Source organism: Phascolarctos cinereus, unplaced genomic scaffold (genome assembly GCF_003287225.1).
Source record: "Phascolarctos cinereus isolate Bilbo 61053 unplaced genomic scaffold, phaCin_HiC Scaffold_2;HRSCAF=192, whole genome shotgun sequence".
NCBI lineage: Eukaryota > Metazoa > Chordata > Mammalia > Diprotodontia > Phascolarctidae > Phascolarctos > Phascolarctos cinereus.
Window position 1 is genome coordinate 100,221,793 of NW_027555625.1, and position 15,538 is coordinate 100,237,330.

The 15,538-nt window shown below is 35.2% G+C and overlaps 1 pseudogene; it reads right to left on the minus strand.

The window, feature by feature from the left end:
- LOC110215095 (zinc finger protein 410 pseudogene) overlaps positions 1 to 12,676 on the minus strand; it is a 32,560-nt pseudogene extending 19,884 nt beyond the window's left edge.
- Between the last annotated feature and the right edge of the window lie 2,862 nt (positions 12,677 to 15,538).

Below are 15,538 nucleotides of genomic sequence, written 5' to 3' on the forward strand. Positions count from 1 at the left end.
TCCAGGGTTAAATAGCTAGTATCTGAGGCAGGATTTGAACTGAGTTCTTCCTCATTCCAAATCAAATGCTTTGTTCACTATGACAAAAGGAACTGGATTTAAACTTTGATGTCATCAGCGTATCACTACCATCAGATTCATTTTCCTCATCTGTAAAGTTGGTATACTATCTAGACAGCACCTACCTCGCAGAATTGTTACATTCCTTGAATCAGATAATATGTCTAAATTACTTGCAGTTTAAAGAGCTATAATACCAGTTTTTATTGTTTCTCAATGTGATATGCTCAAAAAAGATCTTTTCTGAAATTAAACCCATGATGTTTTTCAAAAGTGCAAAGCTATAATATTTGGATCTTGGTAGTTGAACAGTCCCATAACCCCATCCAATATTTTGGTAAATGATTTATATAATCTTTTTTCTTTTTATACAAAATATTCATGCCTCAACTGTTTGTTCTCTAGCCATATGACAGTATATAAGTCACTTAAACTCTTAGCCTCACTTTTCATTTAAATTGGGGAAAACTCTATATGTGGAGAGAGAAGAGAAGCAGAAAATTTGCAAAACTTAAACTTCTATATAAATGCTAGCTATTAATATCATTACTAATCCTGCTGCTGCTTCTGCTGCTGCTGCTGCTGCTGCTACTACTACTACTACTAGTACTACTACTATTACCAGTACTACCACTACTCTACCAGTACTATAATTATACAAGCAATACAAAGAAAGTTGTGCAATATGAAAATATGCACATGCATAACATTCTTATGAAAATGCACTGATGATATTTGATAGGCAATAAGGTATAATGCAAAAGTACCTATTTTTAAAAATGTTCTCTCCACCATTATAATATGATTTTTTAAGGTCAGGTACAATTATTGTATTTCTCTGTATTGCTAACACATGACACAGTGCAAAGCACAAAGCAACTACTCAATAAATGCTTTTTAATTTACCTTGATTGATTTGGAATCAGAATTCTGAGCTCTAAATCCTACTTTGACGATTTACTTTATGTGACTATAAAAGAATTCCTTCACCCCTCCTGTTCTTAATTTTAATCTACAAAATGAAAGAAATGGATGAGTTAACTCCTTGAAGTCTCTTTTAGCTTTAAATCTATGATCCTGTACCTAGATCTTTTAACAAATAGTGTAAATAACTCTGTCAAAAGCAGGTTTAATCTTATCCTACCTGGAAATTGGGGAAAGCAGGACCTTTAGACCTCTTGGTTTGGAAACAGCATGGTCTAGTGAAAACAGTTTGAGTTTCATCATTGGGCATGTACTTGTTAGGTTTGACCATGAGCAAGTCACTTAAAATCTTTTAGCAAGTCACTTCTTCCATAAAGTTAGACATATGAGGATTGATTGTGTCAGAATTAAACTGGTGACATTGGGATAACTTGCTAAGTGAAGAACATTGGGAAAACTCTTCTTGATGCCAATGAATAGTCACAGAGTGAAATAATTTGTGAATATCAGCAAGTAATAGCTGAACCATGGCAATAACAATTAGTTGTGTGACCTTACATTTTCTGGGCTAAGAGAACTCTGAAAGTAACATCATCTCCTTGAAAGTGACTCATACTTAATGGAGAAAAGAAAGAAAATTAAATTTACACAAAGCCACTCAAATGCTGTTTCACTGACTTGGTGTGTGGCAGAAATGGTACTGAGATGTAAATCCATTTTGTATTTTAGAAAGACAAGGATTCTGTAATGAAATAGAGTGCAGAGTGCACCATTACCATACATTGTTGTTGAAATGTATTTCCCTGGTGGTTTGGGCCAAAAAAGTATAAAATTGAGATAGAAAATAAAACAGGTGATGCTACAGACAGAGGTCTGGTGAATATGCATCATTAGCAGTCCATGACTGGCTTACCAAATAATAGGTTTCCTGATGGATGGAAATGCACACGTTATCAGTATTCATTGAAAAACTCTCATGATTGGAGTAAGGGAGGGCCTGAGCATGTTTCAGGTTTTATGTAAGCATTAATGATACCAATAGAGTGGACTATGGGGACGGAAGGAGAGAAAAGAATGAAGAAAGGAAAAGGGAAAGGAAAGAAGGAAATAAGGGAGGGAGAGAGGGAGCAATAGAAAATGAAAAGGAGGAAGGGAAGGAGGGAGGAAGAGAAGAGATAGAAAAATGAAGGGAAGGGAAGGGAAGGGAAGGGAAGGGAAAGGAAGGGAAGGGAAGGGAAGGGAAGGGAAGGGAAGGGAAGGGAAGGGAAGGGAAGGGAAGGGAAGGAAAGGGAAGGGAAGGGAAGGAGAGGAGAGGGCAGGGGAGGGAAGTCAGAAAGCTTGGTTTAAATTAATAAGTTCTTATTTCCAGAAGACTGTATAAGGAACTATGTGGTGGTATGTTGGGAGGGAAGAATGGGATAGATGCTCTCTATTTTAGGTCATAATAATAATAGCATCTAACTCTCAAAGTTGTTGAGAGGATCAAAGGAGAAATTATTTGTAATGGGCTTAGCACAGTGTATGGCACACAGCAAATGCTTAACAAATGCTTATTCCCTTCTCCTCACCTTTTTCCATCAGAACTCTTAGAAAAAAAAAAAAAAAGAACTTCCTTCTAAAAATGCTTCATAGCTTAAAAAAACAATTATTTAATAGTTCAAAAGGATATTGTTATCTTACATTTTCCCATTTAATTTTCAAAATAAAAATGTCAGTATTAAGCTATTATTGAGATTTTATTATTTGTGAAGAAAAGGGCATTTTTGGAAAGGGCAAACATGACTTTGCTTTTCAATGTTTAAGGAGTTCTTCCATCACAGAGGCAAAACTCATATGCACCAGACAAGGGGCCATGTAGCTATAAATGTTATATTCTATAAATCACTCCACTGTGCCAGCAGCTCATATTTATCTTCCTTCTGTTTGGGAACAAAATTATATGCTCTGTCATCATATACCATACCTGGTTGAGTATTAGGGTTAAAAATGATGTGTTTTTGTCTCAAGAAGTTTGACATTGTTGAAAGAGGTGCTGCATTCCTGAAAAAAAAAAAGTTCATCCTCTTGTCTTTGGCCTATCACATTTGGGTCCAGCACATTGGCTATGTGCTGTTATAGTAGGGAGAGTGTTTGTTTTATTTGGGCTAAGGTAATTTCCTTTTAAGGATAAAATCAGGTTATATTTGGCATTTCATCAGCCCAGAGGACTAAGAGTAGAAAGTGTAGAAAGAGTAGAAAATGCTAACCTAGATGGAGTCTAGAAGCTCTAGAGGTTTACTACAATTTTAAAATCTCTAAGGGGTATGAGTTTATCTGAATTTGCTTTATCATTATCACAGTGAATGCAGAAAGGTATCCTTTTAAAAATATTTCTCACTAATGCTGTTTTCCTTGCATTTTATGGCCCATAAGTGTTGTGTTGTCTGTCAATGAATCATTGAAATGACTTGAGCTAGTTCTGTTCTTGAATAACAGTTTCTGTCTTTGTACTGAGGGACCATGACCACAGGATGTCTCCCCAAAGCATATCATAATACGGGGATTATTTATTTTTATTTCATTTTGTCAATTTATGGATTGCCAAAAACTTTTGAGTTCTTGTAGTTCACATTTAGAAAGCTTGAAATTTTATAGACCATCCATAACTTGATGTCATCCACAAATTTCATCATCAATATCATTAATTTGGATTATTTTTAGATATCTTCTATGAAAAGGGTAAATAATTTGGCAGGCATACATTTCCCTGCTTTATGCCTTGTCCATTATGTTGAATTAAAGGACTATTGAACAAAGTTATATCACCTCATGTGTAAAATAGGTAATAATGGCACCTATCTTCCAGGGTTGTTGTGAGGATCAAATGTGATAATAATCATAAAGTGCTTAGTACACAGTGCTTAGTCAACAGTAAGCATGATATAAATGTTAGTAGATGCTATTTTTCCAATTGACTCTTTTGAGCCTACATCAATTTACATGTTACTGAAAGGCTGATATGAGGTTCATTACAGATTTAACTATATTTCAGCAAGTTACCAGTAACATGTGGGTAAAAACAAGATGGCAGTGCAAAGGGAGTATTTTTCTGAGATCTCAAAACATTTTGCTCTAAGCAAATTTTTAAAAGCATATTAAATCAAATTTTAAGCAGCACAACCAACAAAATATCAGAGTGAGATATTTATCTAGGTCAGGACAGCTTAGAAAGAGAGAAAGGTCTGCAGAACTGCAGCCAGGCCTGGCCCTGCGATGTGGTAGAAAGACACAAACATCCCTAAGGCTTTAGGCCTTAGAGGTAGTGGTAATGGCAGCAGCGTCAGCAGAATTACCAAAAGCACCATATGATGCTAAGGGGCAAATACCTGGTCAGAAAGAGAATAAAATTTACCACTTTGTTAGCACTGGGTGTCAAACTGGGTGCTATTAGGCCACTGCACCAGCCATTATTCAGTTCTGTGTCACAGTTTCAGGATGGAACACTTAACTGCTTACCACAACAGAGCAAGGTCCCTGCCTGAGGAATAAGAAGAACACAGATCAGGAGAAAAATAAAAACACATCCACTTAGATCATGTCACCTTCAAAGTACTGAAAACTTAAAAGCCCCCAGAATTAGATGTGAAAATAGTAGGCCACAAAATCCTGAAGCTTAGGGCAGTTACTCCCCTTGAAATGATGTAAGAAGAGCTCAACTGTAACATAAAATCTAAAATCAAGAATTTGGTCAAAAATGACCAAATAATAAAAAAGAACAAGAACTTAAAAGTTATTATGCTGAAAAGAAGTTCAAGACATAAATTCTGAAGAAAATAATGACTTGAAAATATCTACAAGAAAAGTTTCCAAGGAAAATGTTGATTGGACATAACTCCAATAAGAATTCCTAGAAGAGCTAAAGATAGATTTATTTTTAAAGAACAAAGATGATTTTGAAAATAAAATGTGTTAGATGAAAAATTAGGAAAACAAATGAAAGCAATGCAAGAAAAAAATACCAAAATGAAATAGTTTTGGGAAAAAACTGCAAAAACATTGAAAAAAATAACATCTTTTCCCCCACATAATAGTATTTTGTTTTTTTTCCAATTACATGTCAAGATAATTTCCAACATTCACTCTTAAAAGATTTTCCAAAAAATTTTACTCTCTCCCTTCCTTGCTCCCTTCCCCACAGAAGATGGCAACCAATATAATCCATTCTATAGGACTCACGATGTTAGTCATGCTATGAAAGAAGAATCAGAACAAAAGGAGGAAAAATGTGAAAAAGAAAAACAAAAGAACAAAAAATACTTAGAAAATTTCATGCTACAATCTACATTCAGCCTCCATAGTTCTTTGTCTGGATGTGGATAGCATGTTAAATGAAGAGTCTCTTGGAATTGTTTTAGATCAATGTGTTGTTGAGAAGAGTTAAGTCCATCAAAATTGGTCATCTCATTATGTTGGTGTTACTCTGTGCAATGTTTCCCTGGTTCTGCTTACTTCACTTAACATCAGTTAAAGTTTTTTCCAGTTTTTTTTTCCTGAAATCTACCTGTTCATAATTTCTTACAGAACAATAGTTTTCATTACATATATATACCAAAACTTGTTCATCCATTACCCAGTTGATGGGCATCCCTTCAATTTCCAAGTCTTGACCACCACAAAAAGCCACTGTAAATATTTTTGTACATGGGAGTACTTTCCCCTTTTTATGATCTTTTTGGGATACAGATCTAGTGTTGGTATGGCTGGATCAAAGGATATGCACAGTTTGATTGCCTTTTGGACTTAGTTAAAAATGCTCTCCAGAATGGCTGGATCAATTCACAACTCCACCAACAATGCATTGATGTTCTAATCATCCCACATATTCTCCAACATTTATCATATTCCTTTTGTTATTAGCCAATCTAATAGGTGTGAAGTGGTACCTCAGAGTTGTTTTAATTTCCATTTCTCTAATGAATAGTGATGTAGAGCATTTTTATGTGACTATAGATAGCTTTAATTTCTTCATCTGAAAACTACTTGTTCATATCTTTGACCATTTATCAAGTAGGGAATGATTGTATTCTTATAAATTTGACTCAGTTCTCTATGTATTTGAGATATGAGGCTTTTAGCAGAAACACTGGCAATAAAAATTGTTTCCAAGTTTTCTGCTTTCCTTCTAATCTTTGTTGCAATGATTTTGTTTATACAAAAACTTTTAATTTAGTGCAAATCAAAATGCTCCATTTTGCATTTCATAATATTCTCTATATCTTATCTGCTCACACATTCTTCTCTTCTCCACATATCTGACAGGTAAACTATTCCTTGCTCTCCTAATTTGTTTATGGTATCACTATTCATGTCTAAATCATGTACCCATTTTGACCTTATTTTGGTATGTGGTATAAGATGTTGGTCTATGTCTAGTTTCTGCCATACTATTTTCCAGTTTTCCCAGCAGTTTTTCAAATACTTAGTTCTTATCCTAGAAGTTACTAGAGCTATTCACTACTTTGTCTTCTATACTTAACCAATTCCACTAATCTACCACTCTTATTTCTTCACCAGTACCAAATAGTTTTGATAACTGTTGCTTTATGATACCATTTTAGATCTGTTAGAGGTAGGCCATCTTCCTTTGTATTTCTTTTTATTAATTCCTTTAATATTCTTGAACTCTTGTTCTTTTAGAATAATCTAGATGAATGTATTTATTGTTTTTAGCACTATAAAATATTTCTTGGAAGTTTGATTGGTATGGTACTGAATAAGTGAATTGATTTAGGTAGAAATGTCATTTTCATCATATTAGCTTGCCCTATCCATGAGCAACTGATTTTTTTCCAATTATTTAGATATGATTTTACTTGTGTGAAAAATGTTTTATAATGGTATTCATGTAATTCCTGGGTTTGTCTTGCCAGGTAGACTCCCAAATATTTTATATTTTGAACAATTATTATAAATGGAATTTCTCTTTCTATCTCTTTTTGCTCAGCCTTTTTGGTAGTGTATACAAATAACAGTGCAGGTAAGATGTTGTTTCACCCTTGATCTTATTGGGAATGTACCTAGCTTATCTCCACTGTGTATAATGTTTGCTGATGGTCTTACACAGATGCTACTTATTATTTTAAGGAAAACTCCATTTATTCCTATGACCTCTAATGTTTTTTTTTCTAAGTAGGAAAGTGTGTTGTATTTTGTCAGAAGATTTTTTTTTCTGCATCTACAGATTTCGGTTACAGTTGCTATTGATGTGGTCAATTATACTGCTAGTTTTCCTATTATTAAACCATTATTGAATTCTTGGTATAGAACCAACCTGGTCATAGTTTATTTTGTTCCTGAAAAGTTGCTATGATCCTATTGTAATATTTTATTTTAAAAAATTTGGGGGCATGGGGCCAAGATGATGGGTAAAAGCAGGGACTCGCCTGAGCTCTCCACCAAATCTCTTCAAATACCTCTAAAAAGTGAACAAATTCTACAGTGGCAGAACCCATAGAATGAGAAAGATTTTGAGACCAAGAGATCATGGAAGGTCAAGAGGAAAGGTCTATTGCACTGGCCTGAGAGAGAAGTGTCTGGCCCTCTGGAGATAGTGCACACACTGCATAAGTAAAGCTTGAGCAGGCCTTGGGGAGCTAAATCACTGGCAGCAGTGGTATTTTCCAGTCTTCTCAGCCCACAGAAGCCAGAGACAACCTAAAAGTTCAGCAGGAAGGGTCTTTCAGAACTTGGTGAGAAAGAAGCACATTCTAGTACAGGGCTTCAGGGCATGCCATACAACCCAGTACCAGCAAACCAGGAGCAGGCCTTGGAAGTGACTGAATCAGTAGCAGTAGTGATGGCAGTAGCTACAGTACCTGCTCCTGGAGCTATTAGCCTACAGACTGAATGTTTGAAAATCAGTTATTTCAACTTTCAGGAACCAAGATGATAGAGTAAGTAGTAAATAGCTCTCATCCTCCCTTATTGACCATGAAAAACACAGAGAATATAGCCTCAGGAAAAATCCTGAAATACTAGAGTCAGCAGAAAGACTAATACAGCAGTCTTTTAGCTCTTGAGGCTAGGGGGATTAATTGGAAAGGTCCCTCTTGCTGTGGTTGAAGGAGACCAGTACAGGAAGGGAGGCATCCCAGCAAGCCACTATCAAGCCCCACCTAAGCAAACCAGTAACCAGTCTCCTAGCCCCCAGGACAAGAAGCCTGGGACAATGTCTTCTAGGCTCAGAAACAGAGATCAACTCTAAAAGCCATTAAATGGCAAAAAGCATAAGCAAGAAGCAATATAGAAAAACAATGATCATAGAGAAGTATCTTGGTGACAAAGAAGATCAAAACTCAAATTCAAGAGATGAAAACATTGTCTATATACCAACATCTGAAACCTCAGAGGAGAATATGAGCTAGTCTCAAGCCAAAAAAGCCTTCTTGGAAGAGCTCAAGATAGATTTTAAAAGTCAAATAAGTTATGGTAAAAGGAAAATTGAACAATTCCTTTCAAATACAGTTGACAAAATAAGGGGGGAAAGTACACCAAAGAAAACAACTCCCTAAAAAGTAAAATGGACCAAATGAAAAAGGAGGGACAAAAACTAACTGAAGAAAACAATTCATTAAAAACAAAAATTGGGCAATTACAAGATAATAACTCTAAGAGACATCAAAAATTAGTAAAGCAAAATTAAAAGAATGAAAAATAGAATAAAATGCAAAATACCTCATTGAAAAAAAAACTGATCTGGAAAATAGATCCAGGGAAGATAACTTAAGAAGTATTGTTCTACCTGAAAGCCATGATAAAAAAAAAAAAGATCCTGGATACCATCTTTCAGGAGATCATTAAGGAAAACTGCCCTTAGGTCCTAGAACCATAGGGTACAATAGCCATGAAAAGAATCCACAAATCACCTCCTGAAAGAGATACCAAATTAAAAATGCTGAGGAATATTGTAGTCAAATTCCAGAATTATCAAAACACAGAGAAAATCCTGCAAGCAGCCAGAAAGAAACAATTCAAAAATCATCAAAGCACAATCAGGATTATGCAAGACTATAGCTTCTGTATTAAAAGATTAGAGGGCTTGGAATATGATATTTCATAAGGCAAAGGAGCTTGGATTACAACCAACGATCAACTACCCAGAAAAATTGAACATAATCTTCCAGGGGATGACATGGGCATTCAATAAAATTGAGGACTTTCAGACTTTCCTGACAGAAAGACCAGAGCTCAATGGAAAATTGTATCTTCAAATACAAGACTTAAGAAAGGCATAAAAGGGCAAATGGAAGGGAAAAAAAAATGTTATTTAATAAGGATTAACTGTTTACATCACTACGTGGGAAAGTGATACCTATAACTCTTGTGAACTGTATCTTTATTATAACATGTAGAAGGGTTATGCATAGATAGAGGGGGTGAGTTTAAGTTGGCTTTCATGTGATGATAAAAAAACCTAATGAAATGGTGAAAAGGAACTGTAATGGGTGAAGATGAAAGGCAGAGGGAAACAAGGGTAATTACAACACATGAAGAGACACAAAGATATATTAAAGTAGAAGGAAAGAAGGGAGGGAGATGAGCATCAATTTGAAATTTATTCTCATTGGATTTGGCTAAAAGAGGGAATAAAATACTTAGGTATACAAATCTAACTTGCTATATAAATAGTAGGAAGAAAAAGGGGACAGAAAAGGGAAGAGAGGGTAGAAGGGGGTAAGAAGTAGTAAGGGGAAAAGGAAAGAAAAGGCTGATAAAAGGGAGGGTAGATTGAAAGAGGCAGTAATCAAAAGCAAAACTCTAGTAAGGAGAGAAAGGTAGGAAAGGACAAAGAAAAGCATAAACAGGGGAGGGGAAAACAGGATGGAGAGACATACACTGATAGTAATCATAAATGTGAATGTGAATGGGATGAACTCTCCCATAAAACAGAAGCAGACAGCAGAATGGATTAAAAATCATAATCCTACAACATTTTGTTTACCAAAAAAAAAGCATTTGAAACACAAGGAAACACATAGAATAAAGGCAAAAGACTGGAGTAGAATATATAATGCCTCAGTTAAAGTAAAAAAAAATAAGCAGGGGTAGCATTCCTGATCTCAGACAAAACAGAAGCAAAAATATATCTTATTGATAAGGAAGGAAACCACATACTGCTAAAAGGCCCAAAGACAATGAAGTAATATCATTACTAAACATATATGCGCCAAGTGGTACACATTCAGATTCTTAGAGGAAAAGTTCAGGGAGTTACAGGAAGAAATAGAGAGTAAGATTATACTAGTAGGTGACCTCAAACTCCCCCTCTCAGAAGTAGATAAATCTAATCACAAAATAAATAAGAAAGAAATTAAGAGGGTGAATAGAATTTCAGAAAAGTTAGATATGGTAGACCTCTGGAGAAAATTGAATGAGGATAGACAGGAATATACTTTTTTTTCTCAGTAGTACATGGCACCTATACAAAAATTGACCATGTACTACAGCATAAAATCCTCACAATCAAGTACAGAAAGGTAAAAATATTAAATGCATCATTTTCAGATTATGATGCAATAAAAATTATATGTAATAAAGGGCCTCATAAAGATAGACCAAAAATCAACTGGCAACTAAATATTATAATTCTGAAGAATGAATGGGTCAAACAACAAATCATAGAAACAATCAATAACTTCATCTGAAAGAATGACAATAATGAGACAGCATACCAAAACTCACAGGATGCAGCAAAAGCAGTTCTTAGGGGGAATTTTATATCTCTCAATGCTTACATGAATAAAATAGAGAAAGAGGATATCAATGAATTGGGCCTGCAACAACAACAACAAAAACAAAAAACTAGATAAAGAACAAATTAAAAATCCTCAATTAAATACCAAATTAGAAATACTGAAAATCAAAGGAGACATTAATAAAACTGAAATTAAGAAAACTATTGAGCTAAGAAATAAAACTAAGAGCTGGTTTTATGGGAAAAAAATAAAATTTGTTAACCCTTGGTTAATTTAATAAAAAAAAAAGAAGAAAATCAAATTACAGTATCAAAAATTAAAAGAGTGAATTCACCACCAATGAAGAGGAAATTAAAACAAGAATTAGGAAGTAATTTTCTCAATTGTATGCCAATAAATTTTACAATCTTATTGAAATAGATGAATATTTATGAAAATGTAATTTGCTTAGGTTAACAGAAGAGGAAGAAACATACTTAAATAACCCCACCTCAGAAAAAAGAAATCGAACAAGTCATCAATGATTTCCCTAGGAAAAAATCTCCAGGGCCAGATGGATTTACAAGTAAATTCTATCAAACATTTAAAGAACAATTAATTACAATACTATATAGGCTATTCAGGAAAATAGGCAAAGAGGGAGTCCTACTAAATTCTTTTTATGATACAAATATTGTGCTGATACCTAGACTGGAAAGAACCAAGACAAAGAAAGAAAATTATAGACCAATTTCCCTAATGAATATAGATGCAAAAACTTTAAATAAAATATTAGCCAAAAGATTACATCAACTTATCATGAGATTAATACACTGTGACCAGTGTGTAACAAATTAACAAATGCAAAAAAATAAAAATAAAAAGCATGAGTTTAATATGTCTCTGTGTCATAAACATTTATATGCAAATTAGATGAGGTATACATCTGCTTTTAGTTCTGAAATCTCCAAGTTGTTCTTGATTATTTGTTTGCCCTTGAAACTATGCTGCTTTATATTGAAAAGTCTCTCTAAAATATTTTTCCACATCTTTATAAAAATTAAATTCTTCTTGCTCAAGCACATCATTAATTCACCTTCTCAAGAAAGAGATCCAAATCTTCATATTCTATACCACAGCTCTTTTACTCTCTAAATCTGTCCAAAATATCATTTGAAGGTGATCATTCATACACACACACACACACACACACATCTATACATATATACATACATATATTTATATATGTATATATGAAGTTTATATTAAAACTAAGTTATTTTTACCTGCTTTAGTCATAAAAATATCATTCATGATAGCAGGATTATCTTGCATAATTTGAAAATCAAAACAAATTTGTTGTTGGTGATTACATTTCTGTTATTGTGCTTTTAGCACCATAGTCCTATGTAATGGTTTCAGGTTATACCTCCTTGTTAAGGATATAGAAACCATGGCTCATTAATCTGTACCTTGGGAAATAGAACTAAAAACAGTGATTGAATAAATGATAAATGATTGATTTGACCTAGGTCATGTCAGGCTTGTTTAACCTTACAACTGTGGAGAGGCCAGAAAGGCATCTGAAGCAAAACAATAACAAACCAAAAAGCAAAAAACAAAAACAACAACCTGACAGTTGGTCTAGATATAGCCAGAGAGAAACACACTTTGGATCTTCTTCCATTTAATAAACATATATTAAGTTACTATTACTTTCTCCTTTACCTTGGTAATCTGGACTCCAGTACTGTGTGCCTCTGATCTGAAGAGTAAGATTTTTGCCACTGGTTCTATATTATGTGTCCTCCCCGCCTTCTACTATTCACCATGTCCTGTTTTGGGCACTATACTCTCCACCATCTTCTTACTATTAATGTCCACTGGGGTCGTGTGTTCCTTGGTTTTACTATGTTAGGTGATCTTTTGTCTTATCTTACTAGTGCCTAGTTCTCACCATCTGGGTAATGCAATGCCATGCTACGGATATGAACACCACTCCCTTCCTCTTGTATGTTATCTTCTATAAGAATATAAGCTCCTTGAGGGCAGGGACTGCCTTGCTTGCTTGTATGCATTTATATTCTGAAAGCTTAGTACAGTGCCTTGGACATAGTAGGCATTTAAATACTCTATTACATATCTTTCTAAAGATCTTTCTATCTATCTTTTATAAGCAAGCTTCCAGGCAGAAACTATACCATGATCACAAACAGCCAGTTATTTGGCCTCTATCAGTTTACATTGTTCTTAGGCAAATACAAAATACAAATAGACAATTATAACACAACTGATGGTATAACAGAGGAACAATTCTCATAAAAATATTTTAGGGAAAAAAATCAAAAGAGAGAATTACTTGGAAGCAGGGAAGGATAAGTAGGAAAACTTCATAAATTTCAACTCATCAGACCAATAAAAGAATATTAGTATTCCAAAAAGCAGAAATAAGGAAAGAAAGGATGCCCAAGAATTTTCAGTATCCTACTCCAATACATAAGAGGTGAATGAAAGCTTGTTGAGCTCAGGGAGTGACTTAGAATGCAATCCAGCTTAACTAGAATTCAGAGTGTATTATGGGACATAAAAAAGCATGAAGCTAGAAAAGGAGATTACAATCAGATTGTGAAAGGCCTGAAATGATACACTAAAGAGTTGGCATTTTTACAGTATAGGAAGCCACTGATGTATTTTGAGTATGTGGTGAGGCATGCAATTGGACCCATGCCTTTGGAAGATTATTGTAAAGCTGCATGGAGAATGAATTGGAAAGAGTAGGGACTGTCCACTAGCCATCTAGAGAGGCCAAATTCAGAGACAAGTTAGATAAAAGCAGGTCTGTTTTACCCAGAAACATGTGGCCACCATGTGTTGGCAAATGGAGGGCATTTTGTCTCCTGACAATCATTTTTTTAACCTAAGACACTCATCAAAAACTCTTGTAAATTGTATGAAAGACTCACTCAACTGGGAAGAGAAGAACCAAGACAGAATGAGCAGCTGAGCATGGATAGGTGTTCTTTGTCCTTGTTGGCATTGTGGGCATTTTGTCCCCAAGCTTGTCATGTCCCTGTATCACCTGATTCTACCCCTCAGGAAAGCACAACTCTCTACCTGGGATTAACTGTTGGCTCCTTTCTCTGCCTTGCTCCCTCTGGTTCCTCTTCCCCTATATAAAAACCTTTCCTACATATAAGGAAGATTTTAGCAGCCTCGAGTAAACTCCACACTTGTCAGATGTATAACTAGGGGCCTTAAAGTCGTCCCTATTGGGTTATAGGTTCATCCCCTATCCTTGTGACCTACTCTTCTTTGCTCACTGTGTAGGCTCTACAGGATATATTGAGAAGCCAATGGGAGGGGGGAATCAATTAAAATTTCCCATGAGAAAAAGTTATCCCCAAGAACACAATGCCTTCTAGGGTGGTGGAAAAGATACCATTAATAGTATTTTCTCTCACCTTTTCTGAATTAAAATGCATTTTCTCCTCCCAAGTAACTATTCTCTTCCCCTTCTTCCTAGGCAAAAGGCTGATAGACAAGTCAACTCTTGAAGGGTCATTCATATCAGCTCTAAAAGAAATGGCAAATTAAACCAGGACTGGGCCTGTCTCCCTATATGGGACTAAGCCAGAAGATAGGCCTTAGAGATAACAGGTTCACCTGAAAAACCCAGGGAAATAGGAACCTACTCTGCTACCTATTTTCACCATTTTGCCACCAAATTTGCCTATATCAACATCTATCTTATCACCACACTCCTTCCCCTGACCAGCTTCCTTGGAGAATAAGCACAGAGAATAGCCCTTTATACTTCCTACTCTGTGCAAATTGTTATCTTGAGTCAAAGCTCTAATGTTCACATCCTTGTTTGGGCTCTAGCAAAGAGCCAAAAGAAACTGCTATACAGGTAACTTAAGGGAACTGACTGATAAAAACTGAGGAAAGAGGAAGAAAATCTTCAACATGCCTAAGGTGGAATTTTGAAATGCAGTCCTCTATCCTTCTTGAGCTTACATCACAAAGAATTAAATATTATTTTTAATGCAGTTTTAAGACAGTCCTCCTCTATGAAGGAGCTTAATCAGTTTTATTTCACCTCAAAAATCAGAATGAAGTTTAATTAATAATCTGAATTTCTTGATATCACTAAAATCCAGATTTTCTTGCAATCTGAATATTAGAAGAATCACAATGTTTAACTGAATTTTCTTCTTCTCCAAATATCCTGGCATCAGGTAAACATAATCCTTGCCTCATTGATTCTGTACAATAATTTCAGCTGTCTTAATAGCCCATTTCCAACCAATTGGAACAACAGTAAGGCAACATAATTTGCTTTTGAGACAGGCAAAAGAGCTTGAATGAGCATACTGCAATCTATTTATTCTGGTGATGGACACAGCCGTCTCATCATGGAATTTTTCCAAGTTGGCTTCTAGGCTTTTTCCTTGGAACCTTCCCATTCACCCTTTCCAAGTCCTTCATTACTTGAAGAGCAGAATAAACATTCATCTGGTCAGATAAATTAAGGGTCCAGTGGCCCAGTGAATAGAGTGCCAGGCTCAGACTCAGGAAAATTCATCTTCCTGAGTTCAAATCTGGCCTCAGATACTTAGTAGCTGTGTAACCCTGAGCAAGTGGCTTAACCCTGTTTGTCTCAGTTTCTCAGGTATAAAATGAGTTAGAGAAGGAAATGGCCAACCACTCCAGTATCTTTGCCAAAATTACTCTAAATGGGGTCATAGAGTCAGACATGACTGAATCAAGTGAACCTCCACAGCAAAACTAGCTGGAGACAGACAGCCAGAACTCATGATTTGTTGGGGTCCTTTCCAGCT